At 39.9% G+C, this 21,231-nt stretch overlaps 1 protein-coding gene across 1 annotated transcript in view; it reads left to right on the top strand.

Annotated features, from left to right (window-relative positions):
- The window catches only part of LOC132264128 (EGFR adapter protein-like), a 37,590-nt gene that overhangs the window by 9,700 nt on the left and 6,659 nt on the right, over positions 1 to 21,231 (top strand). Inside the window, exon 2 of the mRNA XM_059764214.1 lies at positions 5,266 to 5,328. The gene's annotated coding sequence lies outside the window, so the exon portion shown is untranslated. The remainder of the gene's footprint in view (positions 1 to 5,265; positions 5,329 to 21,231) is intronic.

The raw sequence follows: 21,231 nt of genomic DNA, 5'->3' as shown, positions 1-21,231 counted from the left end.
CATGAAATTATGCTCAAAGACATTTATCTACCCTCTGGCATGGATTGTGCAGAAGACAAAAGGCAGCCAGTTTCATCTGTTCAAGGGCGAAAAGGGCAAAAGTATTACTCCAACCACTCCATGAATTCTCCTCTTGTGTCTAATTCCCAGCAATTTTAAACTTTTCTCTTGCGCTCGAGAGGGTAATATTGAAGGCAATTCACTAAGCACAAATATTCCAACTGACACTCATTCTGAAGAACTCCCACAGAGTTGGATTTTCACCAGACACGCAATGGTGGAAAACAATCTGCAAATCTTGAGATAACTTTGTGCCATTTCTTTTCCCTCAATTTCTCACACAATCTCACCCACATTTCATTGTCAATGCTTCAGGCTTCAGGAGTGACGTGAAAAGAAAAACGAACGTTTTCTTGGGGTTTTCCTTTTACCTATATTTTCACCAGTGCGCAATATTTCGAATTTTTGCCAGCATGGCAGAAACCTAATATGAACTTTCGCTAAGAAAACAATGCGAAAGTGTCCTCCATCAACATTTACACATACATTTTGCTCTGGGAGATTTGGGATCATTTCAATGGTGAAAACTTTCCTCCGAATTATTCCCATTTCACTTGTCCAGCAGCAGAAATCCGACTGAAGATTCTTGTGTTGTCAGTTGAAATGATAGGCTGGTAGCTAATATCGTAAAAAGAGCCCCCATCTAGCGCAAAGGGGGAGGCGAGGGTGGGTGGGTTATGGGAAATAGGAAAAGTTTTCCTCTTTCGCATCGTCCCCAATGCCAAAAGTACCCAGAGCCGAGAGTCTGACGATAATGATGATGATGATGGAGAAGTGAGCCTCTGGGAATATTGAATCTGCGTGAAAGAATGCCAATGGCGGCGTGCCGCGAAATCGAAAAGAGATTTGCGACAGTTTTGTGGAGGGATAAACGTCATGGATACAATCCGAAGAGATTGGCAGACACATCAAATAAGATATTCGACATAATATCATTTCTTATTCCATGAAGTTTTTTTTATGCCGATTCTCCTTACACACAGCCAACGATCGAGGGTTCAATTAAAGATTATCGCAAGAGATGATAGGCTCTTCTTTGTGTCCCATTTTCTCATTTATTTCTTTTCATGTTCCCTCTATTGACAACATATATAAAAACACATAAAGTGTTTTTTTTCTAATTATAACTCCACAAACTGTTCGATTTGGAGTTATTGGATGAGATTTTTCTGCAAATTTTTGAGTTTGTTCAGAGACAGAAAAATTAAATTCATTTTCTTTTAAATCTTATCATCAAAATCTTTCATTCGTTTGTATATCAACTCTTGGCCGTGGTACAAATACATGTTCTATTTGTGGTTTGAATTTATTTGCATATGTGCATTGACACACATGACTGCAGTGCTGTTGATTTGGGCGGCTGGTGTGAGTCAATTGTGAAATAATTGAGATTCTCTTTCACCTGTCTCGTTGGGTATATCAACCCCCAGGCGAGTCACCACCCCTACTTTAGAAATGAATTTATTGGATGAACAAACAACATACGGAGACTTCATTTGAAAACATTTGCTCTCGACAATTACAACTGAGTACCATCCACTTGGAGCAATTCCATTTCCCATTTTCGCCATCCACTTTCACCCTTCCTAGAGTGGCTTTTCCATTATTTACTCCGAAATATGTACCATACAACTCAGTAAGCCTAGGCCGAAAAGAAGAGTCCTTCACTTGTTAACTTTTAGGGCACATCCAATCGCGATCATTCAATTATTTCAATTAATATGCCATTTGGCGGCTGTGAGGCTAATTGCGAAATACGTCCGTGTAAATTGACTCCTGTGCACTTCCGTCATTCCGTTTTTGAGGTGAAAGTCAGCTGTAGATGCATATGTCATCTAAAATGGTGAACCCCAAAGTTCATACGGTGGCAGGAGGAATTTGATTTGTGGTCGAAACACGACGAGAAGCAACAGAACACATGTTAAAGATTATAATATGACAAGAGTCAGCTTAATATATATACTGTCTACGGCAAGTTTCCCTCGGGATGTTTGGCATGATAACAGGGCTTATGATTCTGAACTTTTGATATTTCATTCAATGCAGAAATTCTCTGTTTTCTGATATCAATTAGATTATTTTCAATTCAAGTGAACAAGGATTTGTCCCATGTATCTGTTCTACGAATATGCATAATATGCTTAAATCCATATGTATTGTATATATGTTTTATTCAGTGGTGATGCTGAAAATTGTGCCATTTGGAGGGTGAAAATTTGCATAAATTCGTTATACTGGGGAAAGTGTGAGTTGGTGTGTGAAGGAGAAAATTAAATTTCAATCATTCCAGAGAGATTGAAATCATTACAATGTGAGAATTGTGTGTTTACTTCCTGTGCAATGTGATGAGTGCAGAGGAGACACCAATTTATGGTAAACTTTCCTCGGTCTGTGTAATTCAATTTACTCCCTCCGCCAAGAATCTCCATCACGTTTAACATGAATTTCCCATCAGAAACGACTTCACCTCAATTGATTCACTAACTTTCCTTTCCCGGGCGTCCAAATACAGAGCAACTGCAAAAGATAGAGTGGACCAAGTGTGGAGGGAAAGTGTGAGAAATCAATTATATTATTTACCATCCAAAGCTACACACAAACACAATCAATTATTTTCTTATAACTCACCCTCTGCAAACTGATCGCCAATCTGGGCAAAAGTCAGACGCAACAACTAGGAAAATAAGTTATACGTATGCACATGTTCTACAGAAAGCAACAAAGTATTAATAACACTTCAATTGGAAATCCGTGTGGATTTAACCGGATTTTCCCTCGGGTTTCCGAAAACTCTCCTTTTGTTTGAGATGGCTGAATTGACCGGGAAATGGGTTGAAAATTACTGCTGAGCAAATAATATATCAACGGGGATGGCAATCATGTCGTCATCTATTTGTCATAAATATTTAATCATGGGATGGTTTGGGACTTACCATTTCATTTTTCATCTCTGCCCAAAATCCCCCCGGAGCAGAACTTCTTCGTTGTCGCCCCGGAACGCCCACAGCTTCAGACACTGTGTCAATCACATCATCATCTTCCCCATCCAAGCCTCAGTGCCAACCGCAGAGGCGGCCTCAGCCATCATTTGCGCATTATTTACTTTCATATCCAACTGATGAATATGGAATTAAGTAAGTGGGAAAGTGTCTTTAAATATGGATATTTTCCTGGGGACACCCAACCGTGGCACAGTTTCAAGTGAAATGGGAGACTCCTGCAAACTGGTGGCACAGTGTGAATTGCGAGGTCTGCAAATTTGACATTAATTGCCAAATAACACGATTCCATTTCTCAGGGGTTGGTGGCTTGTGCGGGTGGGTTTTTGTTAATTTACCGACGCCGCGACACATTTTCCCAAATGGAGACGATTTAATTTTAAATTAAAACTGTTCACTGGGCTGAGCACCCCAAACACCTTTTGCCCCACTATACACAATTCCTCCGTAGATTGTGCGTTTTCATCCCGTTTTTCCGAGGTCGGAGGGTGTAAACTCTCGCACTGGTCCTGCAGCTAAATTGAACGTGCGTCTCGGAAGTGAAGGCCCCAAGAGAGTGGTGGTTTGATGCGGTGAAGGGCTGATAAGTGCAGAAGATGTTTTCAATTAGTGCACAGAACATAAGAAAAAGTTTGCTGATTCGAGAAGATAGACTTCATTCGTAGCTGCAAAGCCATTGGAAGTGAACACTTCAAAGTCTTCACAAAGGGTGGCGGAGGAGAGTGATTTGGCCGCCCCGAGCGATGCGTCGAAAGTGGTGAAAATGAGAGGAAAGCGGGTGTGTCTATATTTATACGTCCCCAATACCCCCTTCATAGCGGAGACAGTGAGATTTTATATGCGAAATTGCCTGAGTGGGTTGATGTGAGCGTAATGAAAGCGCCCGCTTCAATTCTAATAAAGTGCCCTCTCCCCTTTAAATCCAAATATGGAACACACCTCAAAGTCTTCAGACGCCGAAACGTTGATATATAGCGAATAGTGTAGCTCTTGGGGAGTCTACATCACCGAAGAGATTTCCACCAGGTATTGGGACACGAGTAAAAGTACAGCTGGCACAAGAAAGCGGAGCTCGAGGGCGAATATTGCCGGGATGTCTATTTGGGATCAATGAAAATGTCAGAAGGGATTCCGAATATGCCACACCGTCATCATCGAACAAGGAGGTCTATTAATCGATTGAGTTGCTTTGGATGTTCTCTACGACCTCACCATAAAATTCAAATTGATAGCTCGCCCTGACCTTATATTTCACCCCCAAGAGTGTGTTGTGTATCCCTACTGAAAAAGCGGACTTTTATGTCGAAAGAAGAGCGTTATTTTTATCGTCAAAAATTTTAAGAGAATTCTAATGTTCCACACACAACATTAACATTTACCCACTCCATTCGGCCGTGGCGAGCTTTCATTTTTCCACAAACATATCTGGAGTGGAAAATGTGCCCCATTTGGGCACAGCATTCCTTTAAATACTTTGAGTTTACATTAAATTTCTCAAATTGTACGCCAACGCTTTCCAGGAAATGTTGATGAATGACTGTATATTGACTTCCCAGTCTCGCTGAAATGCTTTCTCGGCCTTTTTTCTGTGTCTCCTTTTTTTGTGGGTCACTGTAATTTATTCATAATGCGGAGGAAAACTCCTCAGCAGTGAATTTTGGCTCAAATGTTACCTCCGAGAGCGCGCAAACAGGCATTGCCTCCTGAAATAAATTAGAATGCTTAATTAGTGCAAAATTCTAAATCCACACTCCAAGATTTATTTGCCTCGTTTATTATTCTTTATGAAATTTTGCAGAAAAACACATTTTTCGGAAGACACACAACTGGGGGAGAGATTAATTCGCTTTGCAGTTTTTTTTCGGTCCATGTAAATTATGACAGTAATTGACCCAAATTTCTCGCATTCGCTGGACAAAATTTTTATTTGCTGTCTCATTCAGTTTTACTCTCAAACATGTTTCTAAAATTGAATTGAAACCATGCAGTCCGCATAATGTCCTCTATGTGGTATCAATGTCTGTTGGTTCTTAAATTTCACACTATAACATAGTTTTGTCCTTCCCGTCTTTACAATTCACGTATTGTTGCGATTTTTTTTTGGTATCTGATACGGAGTCAAAAGTATTGCATTCAGTATTAAACAATTCTTTTTCGCAGAAATCAAGAGCATTGTTAACTCACCAGAATTTCTCTTCTCTTTCAGAGATCAACATTCAGCGAAAACAGTGAAGAAAGAAGTGCTGATCAACTGTCAAATCTCAATAAGGTGAGTTTTGTGAGAACATATTCCGAACAGCGTGGCATGCAATAAAAGTTCGTTCGCGGGTATCGCAAATAATGTTGGCGAAAAATGAGTGTATGTGTGCAGAGAGTACTAAAATATCTCCACAAACTGGTGGACACACATAAATCTTCAGCTATTTGACATTAAGTGCGGCTGCTGTTGTAAAACATCATCCACCTCTTGTGGTGGGTGCAGCCGAGGGGGTGGGTGGCCAACTGGGGTGAATTGTGATGATGGAAATCATGACAAACAACACCATATTGCCACTATGATGTTGTCTAGTGTCTCTCTATGTACGGCGTGTTTGCATAAAATGCTCTCGGAAATACTTGCATGCTTTCATACCTCACTTTTTCCCACGCGATTCACACTCAAGTGCTGAGGATAAATTCCTCCTGGCTCGAGTTCCAGCCAACTTCCCTCAGCATGCATGCATCAGGCATCGCACACAGAATTGACTCTCACCAGTTGAGACCATTTGGGGACAAGCCAAGTGTGATTTAGAGTTTAAAAAGTCCTCTAATGTGTAAATAAAAGAAATCTAATCTATTTTCAAATATTTATGCACACATGTCAAACAGCAAGTATGTTTTGTACATTCAACGAGAGAGAGAGAGAGGTTAAATTATTTTCACACTCAACACAATTTTCTACAGTATGATTAAGAAAAACTTTGTCACAGAACGAACTCTGGTCGGTCCTAAGGGTGACTTTGACACTTGATGATATGTGGCAGCGTTTATGTTGTGCAGAGTTCCCTCCCATTTGGCCATGTTCTGGGCAGGCAGCAGGAAAACAGCGGACCCAAAACTTTCCGTATAAATTAGAAATGACAATGTGAGACTTTTTTGCTGTCTGCGTGTGAGGATTGTCATTCCTGCCGCAGTCACACGTGAATGTAGGTCATACATAGTACATTCTCCTCCTTTTGTCAACCCCTCGCCAACCTTTCACCTGGCTGAGGGAAGAAAAGCAGAGCAAACGTGTCGAAAAAACATGAGCTTTTTCAGACATACATAATTAGCAGTGTTAAAATGCGGAGTGTTATTTATTGCTTGGAAACCCTTTTGCTGCGGCTCCGGTCGCCAGGGAGGATTATTTTCGGGGACAGGTGGAATCTAAATGGACTGATGAGTTGTGAAAAATCACAGGTTGCTTGGAATAATAAATTAAAATCACTCTGCAACTCTCTATATGGTAATTCTCAATCGTAATTCCGCTTTGTGCTTGTAACATATTCTTCTCATATGGAATAATTAAATAATAAATCAGTGAATTAAGTTAATCATTAATCTAATGTGACACAATCATGATATTACTTGTGTCGCTCCCTCAAAATATGTACACAAATTCCCTATAATTCATACCAAAATTCATTCCTCTTAATTCCCTCGGGGATTAACGAAATCCTTTTTGGAAAATATGTGTAAGCGAAATATGTGCTTTTGCACGCACTGCTTCCAAACGAACGTCAATCGTCAATCATTTTTCATGTTATTTACTTTTCGAGCCAGAGAAAATATTCCTGCTATGTGCACGCAAAGTAAAAATATGTCATTTGTGTTTTTCTTATATATTCTCCCCTCTTTACAAATCATCAAACTCCTGCGTCAATTTGCAAAATTAATTACTTTTAAATCTGCTCTGCCGTCAATGTTTGTGTACTCGAGGAGCATCGACCGTCTCTTCCGAATCAACCTTTCCTCCTTGGCGATGGTGCGGGCATAAAATTAAGTATTACCACAACCAACTGGTAGACTAATTACTAGCTCTTAATCTTCTTTCTCGCCCCACACCTTCGCCAAAGACGGTGAGACTGAATGGAGAGATAACGCGAGAATGTTCCCCGTGAAAGGAGATGGCGAACACAAAAGAGAAATGTACTTTATAGGCCTTCAGACAGTGAGGGAAGAAGCCCTCTGGGTGCTTAATATGAATTATGAGTTCACAATTAGAATGTGATTCATTTGTATCAATTAATCACGTCAATCCAATTGAATTTCTTCTCGTCACCTTATCGTGCCTCTGCTGGGAAGACATTCGCCCTAATTGGGAGATTGGGGGTGGTAAAAAATTTATTAATTGTTCCACTCCACGTGAGAATCCTTGTCATTTCGGTAATCATTAGGTTCAATTAATCACAATTTAACATATGGAGCCGTCTCAAATAACTGCGACGCATACTTTGGAGGATGAACTGCGAGAATGTCAATGGGACGATTTTTGGCAATGTTCTGCCATTACCGAGCATCGTCGAGTGACATCTGATGAGAAGATGGGAGAATATGCCTCGTTTCTTCTGGAATGCTAAATAGACGAGGAGGGATGTTTCAACCCTTGTTCATAATCTAATGATCCTGACCGAATAAACGACAAACTGGGAAATTTCGGGCATACGACATTGTCACTGGGGTGTAAGTTTTAATTAATATTTGTATGTACAAGAGCCATGAGAAGCGTGGTGGATTCATTTAACTTTTCTCAGGCTTGAAGATTTAGTTCAAGGTTGGAAAATTGCTAACGTAAAGTGATTCCGAGTGACGGTGACTTTCGCAGAGTGCCTTCATGATAAGGGAATTTTTAATGAATTAAGAGATTTCTAAGGAGAAGTTTAAAACACAGAAAAATTAGAATAATAAACTTCAACACCTCGAAAGAGATTCATTTAGATTGCCAATAATTTCTATACCCCATGAGTCACTATATAACTTCTCTAAGAAACATTATCTGGGAAAATCATGGAGCTTTAAAAGTAACTGTCATCTCAATCTGAGGAAATGCTTAGATATTCTTCTAATTAATATTTATATTAATTGGTGTACAAAATGAGAGGAAAGTCACTTTTGGAAAAGGTGTATAACGTCTGAAGTTCTTAGGTGTAAGAGGGAAATTTGGAAACTTTGTAAGAGAGTTAATTCATGCAAAAAGAAGTTCTACGACTTGCGAAAAGGAAAATTACGCTCTTCAAATGATCTGGGATAAGTGTGTGATGTAAATTGGGGTTCAAAATTGTCATTTGCAGTTCAATTTTTGGCACAGCCAAAATATATTTCACTACATTCTTCCATTTTCGTGCATACTAACAAGCTCCCATTTGAGGCAGGTTTTTCCTCTTTGTTATCCTCTTATGGGGACCTCTTGAAGGTAGAAAAATTCTTAGCATTACACGCTTTCCACTTTGCCAGACAGCGTTCTGCGAGTCCTTCTATGTCGCACTGTGAGAATTATTATTGGTGCTAATGGCCATTGCAATTTGGTGCTGTTGCAACTTCCTCCCCGATACTCAGCAGAGATGCAGTGGGAGCCTTTGGGGGCAGAACAGAAGAGGTCTCGTACAAAAGCAGAGACTACAATGGAGAAATAATAAATAAATCTTGAAAGTGGAAGCGAAGAACAGCATCGAGAGCACCAGATGAAATCCCATGGAGAGTGTCCCCCCATTGAGTTTTGCTTTTCAAGAGTAGAGGACACAACGGCAATCCCAGTCACACAAATTGGACGCACCCCCAACGCCGGAAAATTGTTTTCCACGCTGTCGTTCTGTGTAGAGAGCGTGGCACGAAGGAGTGGATCGTTGAGAAATTGAATGGGAAAGGACAACGGAGCTTCACGGTGTCTTGTTAGACGACAAACGAGAAGTGACATCAAAGATGATTGCACAAAAAAATAACCCTGAAAAATTCGTCTGCATCCTCGAAAATTCCATGATGATTGAAGAAGTGCGGAAACGACCGAATAATTCACGATAAATCCAAACGGAAGGATGAGGTGCAAGAAAATCCGGGAAACGGCAACAATAACAGTTTCGTGTGTTGAAGGACGAGAAGGAGTAATGCAAGAAAATTATTTTTCCTCTTTCTATTGTGAGCCTCTCTCAGGTTTTTGTCTCCTTGTCACTCTCAATTATATCCTCTGTGAGACATTGCAAATAGTATCTATTTCTCCCATTACGCTCTCAGTGCTTATGGTGACTTTTAATCACACTGCAAGGCATGGATAAAGACTGTAATTACGAATTGGGAGTTGAACACCCACAAAACGTCTTATTTCAGATGTAATTAGGGCCTAAGTATAGAACTACTTTCGTCCCACTCCATAATTTCGAAGCTTTCGGAAGCCCCAGAATCAAGAATGAATGTTTATTTATATAACAAGGGAAGTGAAGTCAGTCTCTGTGAGATTTCAATCACTCCGACTCATTCTTTACTGATTCTTTGTCATCTCAGTCCCATTATATCGAAGATGGAATTGGAAGAAAGGCATAAGGAGAGGCTTTAATGGAAAGGTAAATCTTCAGCAAACAGCAAATTCACGTATGTACTTGAGATGATGCTTTTCAATAGTACTCCAGTGTGTTTGATTTCGTCGAGTTGTAGAGACATAAATTTCTTTTTGAATCCACACAATTTCACAGAAACATCTAAAAGTGCATCTATAAATATTTGCGAATCACTTGAGCAAAAATGAAAAGATTTACTTTCTATCTCGGAAAATCATTTTCCGAGACACTCTTTAGAAGTTATTTCTTTAAATACCTGCTCACTGGAGAGTAAAAGGGATAAAGGGAAAAATCGTCTTTTTTCATATTCCACCGAGTACAAAAGCAGAATGAATTTCATATATGCAAAAAGAGAATAAGCTAAAGAACGTGGGCAGCTAGAAGGGATCAACGTAAACTTGATTTGAAAAGGAAGGAAAATGCCAACAATAATAATCACAATTTTCATCGATGAATTCCCAAAATACACTTATTAAAATCGGATTAAACAAGTGAAGTATTCACAATTCTCTTCTTCAACTCATTGCGCACTGAAAGAAGTCGTGATTTTAATGGATTCCAGAGTGTCGCATGTGAAAAATTTTAATGGCCCAATAATAATAGGTGAGAAGATAACTCATAATATGGCGTCTTCAACCCTAAAGACTATATCAAATTACCTTTCAAATTACCATCTAAATTACGCCCCTCGAAGTGTATACTTAAGAGTTTCAAGAAAATGCCCTTCAAATTTTGCTATTAACACAAATTATCACAAATTGTATCCAATATCCATGCTGTCCTCATTCATTGATTTGAAATTCCACCTTTCATTCTGATAACATAGAATTTTCTAAATACTAATCAAACTTCTAATCACTATAAATTTTGGACACAGCTAGAGATCAGAAATTATCTTTGAAATTACAGAAAAATTCAAAAACCATCTTTTTCACACTAAAATTTAAACTTTCTGTTGTGAAATATTGGGATGGAAAAATTAGAAACAAACAAACCCTATCGTGGAAGTAAATAAGTAAACCCCATGTAATCATTGACAGAAATGTCTTATAAGTGTGACTTCTGGAGACCGAAAGATTTCCATGGAAAGTAGTTCAAAGAATATCCTCGTAAAATGTTGTCCTATTATCACGGTGAACTTCAGAAAATTGTCTCATTTTACTTCAATTTTTGGCGTCTGGATTTTCTACCGCTGCCCAAGTGGAAGTGTCTAAATGTGCTTAAATTGTCAGTTTACCCAATTAGTACAATTTATTTCTGTTTCTGCTTTATATGGCACTTGTTTGTTCAATTGGAAGATTACAGCGATCTTATAGATGTCTCATTCGCCATCGCCTTCAGCTTTGCCACTTATCAATGCGTCATGATTTATCTCACAATTAATATCCTGAATAAGAATGATATCCTTAGAATTTTTAAATATTTCGACATTAAAATTAAATCGGAAGAATTCATTATTTCGGATATAAGAAGAAAATATTACATGAAGAATATGAGGATATGTCTGATCTTTGTCAGGTGAGAGGGTGAAATTCAACTAAAAGTATTTGCTATATGCAATAAAACAACATTTCCTTTCAGAATATTCTTAACAGGAATTACCATGAGTGGTGTGACAATCATATCATATGATATGTACCGATCTGAGCTACACATGCCAGTCTATTTGCACTTTCCTGGCTTATCAATGAACAGTGGCTTTTTCTACCCTGTCAACATAGTATTTCAGATTATTCTATACTTTTCTTGCTTGGAAATTATCATGTGGTCCGATGCCATCATCCTGATAACAATTATGTACTGCGACGCTGAGCTCAGAAGTCTCACTGAATTCATATCGCATCTGAACGATGAAGAAATCTTGGAAGTGAGATCGAGTTGGACTCTGCGCACAATTCACGAATCGCATTTGACTGTATCAAAGAAAGCACATCAACTGACGATGTCCTACTGGCACATCTATTTCCACAAACTCTTATCCATCACTCTGTACTTCTGCTCAACACTGTTCATCCTCCAATCACTGGATACAACACTGCTTGCGCCTGTCGTGATTGTCTTGCTGATTGTTTCCCAAATCTTCATTGTCTGCTACTTTGGGCAAATAATTCAAAACAGTTCTGAAAACATGTCAGATGCTCTGTACATGACAAAATGGTATGAAATGAGCTTTAAAGATCAGAAAAACTTCTTAATCCTCATGATGAGATTCTGTCATCCTATCGAAATGGAAACATTTGGATTTGGTATCATTTCTATCTACACTTTTGTTCAGGTTCGGGTTAAATCTAATTAATTTGACTATATATCGTAAAGTATGTGTATATTTCTATATATTTTTCAGATCTGTAAAGCTTCGTTTTCTTATGCCACAATACTCTACACAGTCTTCAAATGAAAAGTGAAGTACTTTTGCCAACTTTAAAAATAATAATAGCAATATTTCCACTCTGGTTGCTTCAATTGTGGTTTATAGATATTTTAAGCAATAATATCACATCATATTCAGCCTCTCTGGCTCCATTTTAATCAATTTTGAGACATTTTTTTAATCCAACCATTCACAGAGATTCTTTTTTCTCATATTCTTTATCGTACAAAAGCGCAGAAAGCATTTCATATGCAAAAAGTGAATCTGTGCAATCAGAAGCTGAGAAAAATCTGCCGAGAAAGTTGATTCGAGTGAAAAAGCCGACATCATTGAAATGAAAATTTACTTTGGCATTTTCTATGAAGCTGCACGATGTCTTTGGCGTCTCTCGAGGTGCTGACAAAAAAAGCCCCAGACAGAAGGAGGGTTCGCATAAACGCAAAAATGCGAGGCGGGAAGCGATATCCTCTCCAGTGCATTGTGTTGAAGGAGTAATTAAGTCGGAAATAAACTTGCAAACCATTCATCTCAATTCCCCTAGCAAAAAATCACTCTCTTGACTTTTCTACTCTGTTCATACTTCGCATAGCAGCTGAGTTGACTTTGCAGTCAGGACTGTGGAGGATGTACCAAATGCGCCCCAAAGAGTTGAAAGTTTCCAGTGTAGGTAAACGAAGGAAAAAAAAGCTGTTGGAGTGTAGTTTTCAAGCATAAAGAGCAGAATTGCTTGCCGAAGTAAATTATTGAATATTTCTATTAAACGTCTCTTGTTGACGCCAAATAAGCCAGCAAAATCGACTTGCATTCTGCTTTTCTATTATTAATTTGCGGAATATTGTGAGGATTGTGAGTGAAATAATATGTTTATCAATTCAATATGATCGGGATCAAAATATAGATTAATTTTATTCAATTTGCATAAGAGGAGCGCATGAATGAAAAATCTTAATGAATTGAACAGTGTGCGTTCCACGATTAATTCCATCAGGGCGCCTCACTTGGGGTGGGCTTCGTCAAACGATGGGGTAACATTGTTATTAATCCCATTCCGTGAGTGTTCGACGCATATTTTCCACATGAAATCCAGCGTCTGCTGCAGAGTCGCGATATCATAAATATTCATTACATCGAAACAATTCCAGTGAATATATCTTGTTATATTCTGTACACATCTCCACGGGCATTCGGCTCATCCATCTGTGAAAATCGCGTTCGTGGCGGAAGTGCCACCCACAACGAAGGCTTCCGTCTTTAGAAGGGAAGAATCCATTCACACTCATATCCTCAATTGTTTATTATTTACCGCTCAAAAGTGATTCACATCGACTGATACGAGCATTGGTAGTCTGAATCAATTGCAAATAATACAACGTTCTCGTCACACGAAGGGGGAATTTCCTTTTCGTTTATCAATTCCCTGGCAACCCGAAGAACAGTCAGGGAGACAATCTGATATTTTTGTCAGTCGATTTCAATTTTCAGATATTCCTTATTTGCCACCACCAATAAAAAGGGAATATGAATGTTATTACAGAGGTGAAATGCAAAGTTTCTCAGTTGGGTATGAAAATCTTTGTTTCCTTAACTTTTCTCAATTAATTAAGCTTTGCAAAGCTGAAGTGGCTGAAGCTATGCAAGTTGCTCTTTTTCTCGTAGCAAAACAAGTCGGATGATTTCCAATTGTACGTGAGAAAATTCCTCATCTTCGATAGCAGCCATAGAACACAATGGAAGATTGAGAGCAGGAATTAATTATTTTCTACTGGCTTCTTTGCATCCTGAATGGGAGTTGTTGATAATAATTTTCTTAGCTTATTATTAGTAAATCTCATAAAGGAGCTTCTTTCACCACCACATATTCCTCCTTTATCCACAATGCACTTTACGTAGTTTTGTGGAAATTATTTGTGCGCTCAGTGCACGTACGTGGCGCTTTCTTAATCTCCTCTATGAGCAACTCTTTCCCGCCACACTCTTCGCGAACCTGAAGAAATTTTCATATATCCCGGATATTCTGTGTACATTGTCAAGGTAATTGAACTAGATACGCCATCGTGCTTTTGAGTTACTGAAATTGGAAACACACCACTGAGAGGATTTTAAAATGTTGATATCATAGATAAGTTTATCACTTGCAACATCCTTGCAATCGATAATTTCTATTAAAGAAATGGTTCTTCGTATCTCGTTCAATTCCCTTGTTTGCCACATTCCTTTTAGAAGCACGACTTGGAAAAGTGTTGTTTACACCCATTGTTTCACCGAGAAATTATTATCCTGGCTGCAAATTAAATTGAATTACCGATTCAAGTATCGTTTCTGCTTTTTACCTCCGACACCCGTTCAATTTCACCCAGAAAGTTAAAATTTATAATTTTTGCAATAATACTGTACAAGAGCCATGAACACTCCCCTCCCCGGAAGATGGTGTATTTCTCACTACAATGTGCTCCATCGGGATGATTTCTTGGCCTGAAAGTGTAGACAAGAGTAAATCCCATATACAAGTAATATAAAATGTTATACTCATTAAGTGGATTGCTTTGCAACTTTATCTCTTCTCTACACAAACATCCAACAAAGATTAACCAAAATGAAAGGGAGAGGCATCCATCAGTTTCGGGGGTGGTTTAGGAGTCAGAGAAAAAAGGGAAGTAAAAATAAATAGACGAGGAGGAGTGAGAGAGAGAGAGAGTATAAAAGCATTCTCAAGTTCTTTGGGTGTAATTAATTAGAAATCTCCATGTCGCAGCGAAGGCGAAAGATGATTGTGCGAATTCATGGAATTCCCGCATCAATCTGTATACAATTGTGCCTTTTGCCACACAGACTCTCCGCTCGCTCCCCATGACATCATCTCCATTTCAGATTGGATCCCTTGCCCATTTCTCAGATTTCCCCCCATCGATTTTCCATCAATTTCCCTCCATTTCTGAGTGATTCAATGGTGAGTGTGTTCAACTCGGACAGATAGATTGCAAAGAAATATCCCATTTATGACTTGTGTGCCATATTAATAAAATTTCTTCCACTGAAAGACACCCATTAGCCACTGAAGAACCCTCTCGGAATATCGACAGGAAGCAATTTTTCTTCCGCTCCCCAGAAATGGGGCGATTTTTTAAGGAGCCATTCTCGATCTCAAGCATTTTCCAAAGCCAAAGCCTGCAAGGAAACTTTTAAGACAAATAGTATATATTGTTTCCAAAAGGGCTACGAACCTTGCAGCCGCGAGCGCACATTCGCATGTGCAATTGTGCTTCCCACGTGAGAACAGAGAAGAAAGCGCCACGCCACTTGGAAATTCATGAATGAGGGTGTGCACCACATCGTAAGGAGCAAACACATCCACCCTCTTGGGCATCAATCCATTAACTGTTCTATGTGGCAGAGTATTGTGTTTATTGTTCAGCCTCGGGCCACTTCTTGCCCATGCTTCGCCATCCACAGCCACCGACAATGGAAAGTGCTGTGTAAGCGCCAAAAACTTGTGCGAAATTTGAATCAATTTCTCACTCCGCTTCCTCCTTCTGATCACCACGAAAATTATTGTTATTGCTGCACTCAATTCCGGGGCGACGTACAATCTCCACCCCTCAGAGGCCCTCAATGTCCATCTTCGTGAGCATGGGAGGCAATTAATCAAAATTATATTATTCGAGGACCATCATTCACTTTCTCAGGCTGCTTTTCTCGCCACCAAAAATCATTTTCGCTCCGCACACCCCTCGACACAAGAGATTATGATAAATTGAACCAATAAGTCATGACACTTATGAATATATTTCGTCTTCTTTCCTCGCACATCGCTTACATCTTTGGCACGACGACAGTGGAGCCTCCGGGCTGAAGCACTTTCATGGGGTGTAAAAAGGTGGGAATATTAAAATCATAATTCAAATGTTTCTGTCAACCTTCATATCCATTCTTTTCACTTCGCCCAGACCTTTGACTGCACACGGTCACAATGCATATCTGCCTGGGTGATAAGAGAGCCTTTTGTTTTGGATGTTGAGTTTGAATAATTTCATTCTGGGGTGCTTTTTGCGAAATTAAATATGCAGAAAAAATACATATATTCAAGCCTCTAATAAATTTACACAATGTCATGTTTTACGGTAAGTTTCACCAGTAAATGCTATAGAGTTTCGCACAGCGCGCTTTAGCCAAAATCGACTTTGCAATGCATAAGAAGTTTTTTTGCCATGCAAGAGTCTATTTCACTCAACTAGGCTCGAGTGGATGAACAATTTTGCTCGAAAGTGAAGGCACAATGGCGGAAAATGTGAAAGAAAATTTTCTTATGAATTTTTCATCTCTCTCCACTCACACTGGTTTCAGCTCTTAAATAAGAACCTCATATTTCCCATCGACAGAGAGAGAGAGAGAGAGAGTGGAGAGGAATTTCCAGTCTCCTGGGCACATTGGGATGAGGGAATGAAATTGAAACGATGTCTCAATAGCACTAAATCCACTCGATTGAGGAAATTTTTCTTCATTTCCTCAATGAGAGCCAAGAGCGACAACTCCAGTGGGTACAAGTGCTACCAATTGACTGGAGTGCCGGTGGACAGGCGGAATTCTCGCCAATCCGCTCGGGGTAAAAGCAAAAGTAGGGAGAACACATTGTTCATCAATACTTAAACTTGTGTCAAGAGGAGATAAGGTGATTAAATTTCATGGTTCACTGGTCGATATAAGCGAGAATTAATTTTGCGAGGTAGCCATTGGAGCGAATACAGATCGTAAATATTAATTAACATGCCTGAGACACTCTGGCTAGTCAACTCAATCTGTCTGATTAGCAGTGTAGCAGCGAGTTTATATTAAGAAAACTCATTAAGTTATATATATGAGCTGTTCGTGTAGGCTATAAAAATACTTCTGAAGCTGGACAATATCTTAGGGAATATTTCTCTCCACTCTTCAAAAGTCCATCAATTCTAAGTCGCGAAATCGCCTCAAAAGAGGTTCCTTATCAAAGAATCCAGCACACTCTGTGGCAGCAATTCTCCAAATTGCTCCGATCGGGTCCAAAGAAGGGTACATTGAGAATGAAGGAAAAGTGCTTATGTCCCAAAAAAAGAAGTGTAAATGGAAATAAGTGTACGGCGAGGAAAGAAGTCATCAGGATCACTCCTAAATCCGTTCAATTGAGAACAATACTCAATATTCTGCAGGCCAAACATTTTACTTCGGCCCACTCCTTGGCTCATGCCGAGCACGGAGTGCAGAAAAAGCAATCAAGTCCCAATACCAAATGAATTCTCTGCTCGATGGTATATATACACATTGATCAATAGCCAGGAGAGAACGTGTAGCAATTCTCCGGCTGTTTCTCCTTGACCCGGTCTTTACCTTGATTCTTTCGCATCTCCCCACTTTCTCCTTCACAATTCTGAGTTAATCAAATTTATTCCTCCAATATCCTGGCTTTTCTCTTCGCCTCAGCCTTCATTGGTATAATAGACAATTTAATTTGCCAGATTTTTTGGTCACTCACTCTTCACACCAAATCAATTTCTTTCGTCATTTCACCTCTTAACATCACTCGGAATTGAGGAAAAGGAAATCAAAATGAGAAATTCCCTTGTCAGTCTCTGTCGATTTGTTCACATTCGTCTCTACAAGAAAGGAGATTTCCACATTTTTTTTCGCTTGCTGGCGAGCAGGCTAGAAAAGTGCGAAGAAAATGTATTTTCGCGAGCGAAACTTCCACCCAAGGCATCTCTCAACTTTCACTGTGATTTCGGCGAGAGGAGATAGGAATAAATTTGTCCTCCCCACACCCAATCGATTTGGCACAAAAGATATGGGCAAGAGATGGGAAGATGAGTTGGAAGAAAGTGTCTGGAAGATATCCCTCTAAATTCACGCATTTATTGAAATGTGTGGCAAATCGAGCCCCAAATTCATGATGGTGGAAAAAATTCAATAATTCGATGGGCTGTATCGAGGCACGATTGAACGTGGGAATGTGTGGGGCAGATAGGATTACCCTTGCAATTCCCAAGAAAATTGTGGGGATAGACTGAGAGACGAGTTCGGTGAATTCTCATGACCCAGTCGCCCGTAAATGCTTGGACGACGTCACGGGGCTCATCATCAGGCGCGATTTGGTCCTCTAAGGCTGAAGGAGTTCTGATTGCATGAATTGAAGCATCTAAGATCATCTTTTACATTAAGATGCACATTTGCAAGTGCATCTTAAGACAGATGCTGGAATTTACCCCAATTCCGCAATGACAAACCCCTCGGAAGACTGAAGGGGGTCCTCTACACGCACGTTGATATAATAAAATACATCTTCAGTTGTATGAACGGGCAGAAAAATGTGTGGGGAGTTGAAGAAGATTGTGCACAACTTTCTATTTCATTCCTCCATCCTCGCACATCACGAAGAATTCTTCTCCGGAGTTGCTGCGTCGTCGTATCAATTGAAATTCCGAAATGGACAAATCGAATTTACCCCAACCACCCCACACACCGGGGAGGCCACTGAAATTGTGAAGAACGCAACCCCAAACGCCATGGTGTATAATACAATCCTTTTCGCTTCGACAGGGTGGCGCTCTTGTATGAGGTGTTGGTGGAAGGAAATTTGTGTATTTGGCATATAAATCAGAGGAATATTCTCCCTCCTTGAGACATTATTTATGGCCCACTATCAATCAGACGATCTTTTGCACATTTTCATGCTCTCACCCAGTCTTTTGCATACAGACTTTTTCCACCAGAAGGATGAGACCCTTCATGTTCGGAATGTGTCTGGTGGACAAAATTGCTTCGGAAGTGCCACACCGTTCGATGGAAGCGCATACCGCAGAAGTTATTTGAATACTTTCGCCAAAGATTTGGGGATGATATTGGGTGGCCGGTCAGACTCGCCCACCAAAGGGCTCGTCATTTGTGATAAAAGGGTATTTTCGCTAAGAAATAACACAAGATTTTGTCTTGATGTGCTTCTGAGATTAATAAATTTTCCCTTAAAAGTGTCTCTCAATCAATGAAGAACAAAGAGTTACTAAATTGAGAGCCCTTTCGCTGCTCATCTGAACCCCTTTTGGACACAAGACTTTGTCAGTAGTTTACAATTTTCCATTCCTCATCACTTGGATCCTATTTTCTCGTTCGACGCTCTCAGCTTCAGAATTCTCTGTATATGCGACAGAAAATGAAATCAAATCTTGAGATGTTAGTCGCCTTCTCTGCTATGAAAGGATCTTCAAGGGAGTTGGTTTCGGTGAGGAGTAAATTTCATTTCAACTTTTTATTCGCATCTTGCTTATTGGATTGTGTCCTCGCCAGTGCGGTTTGAATACTGTTGGAGGGTGAAGATGCTCAGTTGTTTCTCATCACATCTCTTAATGCACTTTCCCATAAGATTTAGGGGTGAATCATTTCGTCGTGGCTCGGGGTTGTCTTTTTTATTGTCACTGAGCCTTGGAAGGGGAGCATCAGCAGTGGGATGATGTGAAAGAAGAGTTCTCTGTCGGTTTTCTTCAATTATATTAACAATGGATGAATGAGCAGAGTGGTGTGAGGAATGTTGATGGCTGAATAAATTGCTACTTGTCCCCACTGTACTCATCCTCCCCATTGAGATCCCATTCAATTCATTCTGTGCCGCTTTAGGGCGCGCCTTTTTCCTGGGGTTCCCAATCACTTCCACTGCAGACGAAATCATTCTCGATGATATATTTGCCTCTCGCCCCATGCCTATTTTCGTCACATAAAATACCAATACATGTTTCTGGGTAATTTCCTTAATGCGGAAATTCGGGCGGCACTCGTCCGATGCTTATTTGCTCTCGACAAGAATGCCCCGATCGCTGCGCCAACAGGAAAGGAGCATCATTTGGGGTTGAGGGAGATGTTGTGCATAAATCAGGCTATTGAACCATTAGAATTTATATGACTACATCGATGGGTGACTTGTTGTCACTTGCACAATTCATAAATTCCCGTCTCAATGTGCCGATGACGCATCATTCTGAACACATTTCACTCCGCAAGACGAGCACGTAAATACACATTGTAAATATTATTCAATGGATTGGAATACAATTTCTCCGTGGTTCGTTGACATCTTGAGTGATATCGATTGCTTAGATAATATTATTTTTGCGCATATCAAAGTGCTTGGTATTAAAATTGTCAGGAAATTAGAATTCGTTGGAAATTGCCTCCGGGGTTTCCTTCTGCAAGGAAAATAATTTAAAATTTTGCAGCATCATACATACTTATGTTTCTTACAATTTCTGACGTGCCTATCACACAGACTTCTACTTCATATAGATATTTCTCACAATGCTCATTGTTATGGTCGCTTGATTGGCACTTTTATCTCACACTGCGCCACCCTTTCGCAACTGCATTCATTTCCTCCGCTCACTTCCAACATTCCGGCGTTTTGAATTTACGTTCACACTATTGCATACTCAATATTCCACGGAAATTAATTTCCATCCAGTTTTTACTTTTCCGACACCACGTCTGATACACACATATGCATGTGTTGGTGTATAGAAGAGGATTGAATCCTCCAGAGAGTGGATCTATTGAGGAAATGGACAAATAAACAAACAAAGGAGAGAAAAAGCGGGAAATAAGAGATTGTGTGGCGCTGGAAAATGATTTTGTGGTCACAGGGTCAATTTCTTGGCGATTTATTACGGAATGGAGAATAAATCGTCGCAGGATTTCTGACATGCTCATCTTTCATTGATTTTGATGATAGGTCGACATCCCATCAACACGAGCACATAATTTATCACTATACAGACTTGCAATGTCCTTTTTGTCAGGACACTTTAGCCACGCCACAGCTTTGGACAGGTTTACCACCTCCAGGAGTCCTGATTGGGAGATTATGGGTTTCTTGCTCACATCTTTTCGGCAGCATCTTCGGAAACAGGAAAAGTAATAAGCTCGAGAAATGCAGAGATAGCGACTGGGCGGGCGGCTTTCCCACCCAGCCACAATGAGCTTTTCGATCCCAGAGCACGCCAGACGGGGCGGACAGTTGGCAGAATTTACAACGCGATGCCATACCACTTAATGGCGGTCTCGGGGCTAAACTCTCGTGTGTTACCGAGACATTTTTCATTTGGCGCTTCCAGGAGTATTACGCCACCCTCAGCCGAGAGAACGATAAATACGTCAATTACAGTTGTGTTGTGCACGACGACAGTGCCAGACACTCCACGAGTCCAAGAGCCTACATCCAGTGCCC

Source organism: Phlebotomus argentipes, unplaced genomic scaffold (genome assembly GCF_947086385.1).
Source record: "Phlebotomus argentipes unplaced genomic scaffold, Phlebotomus argentipes genome assembly contig_32, whole genome shotgun sequence".
Classification (NCBI taxonomy): domain Eukaryota; kingdom Metazoa; phylum Arthropoda; class Insecta; order Diptera; family Psychodidae; genus Phlebotomus; species Phlebotomus argentipes.
The sequence above is the reverse complement of the archived record's forward strand: the minus strand, read 5'-3'. Positions and strand labels throughout refer to the sequence as shown.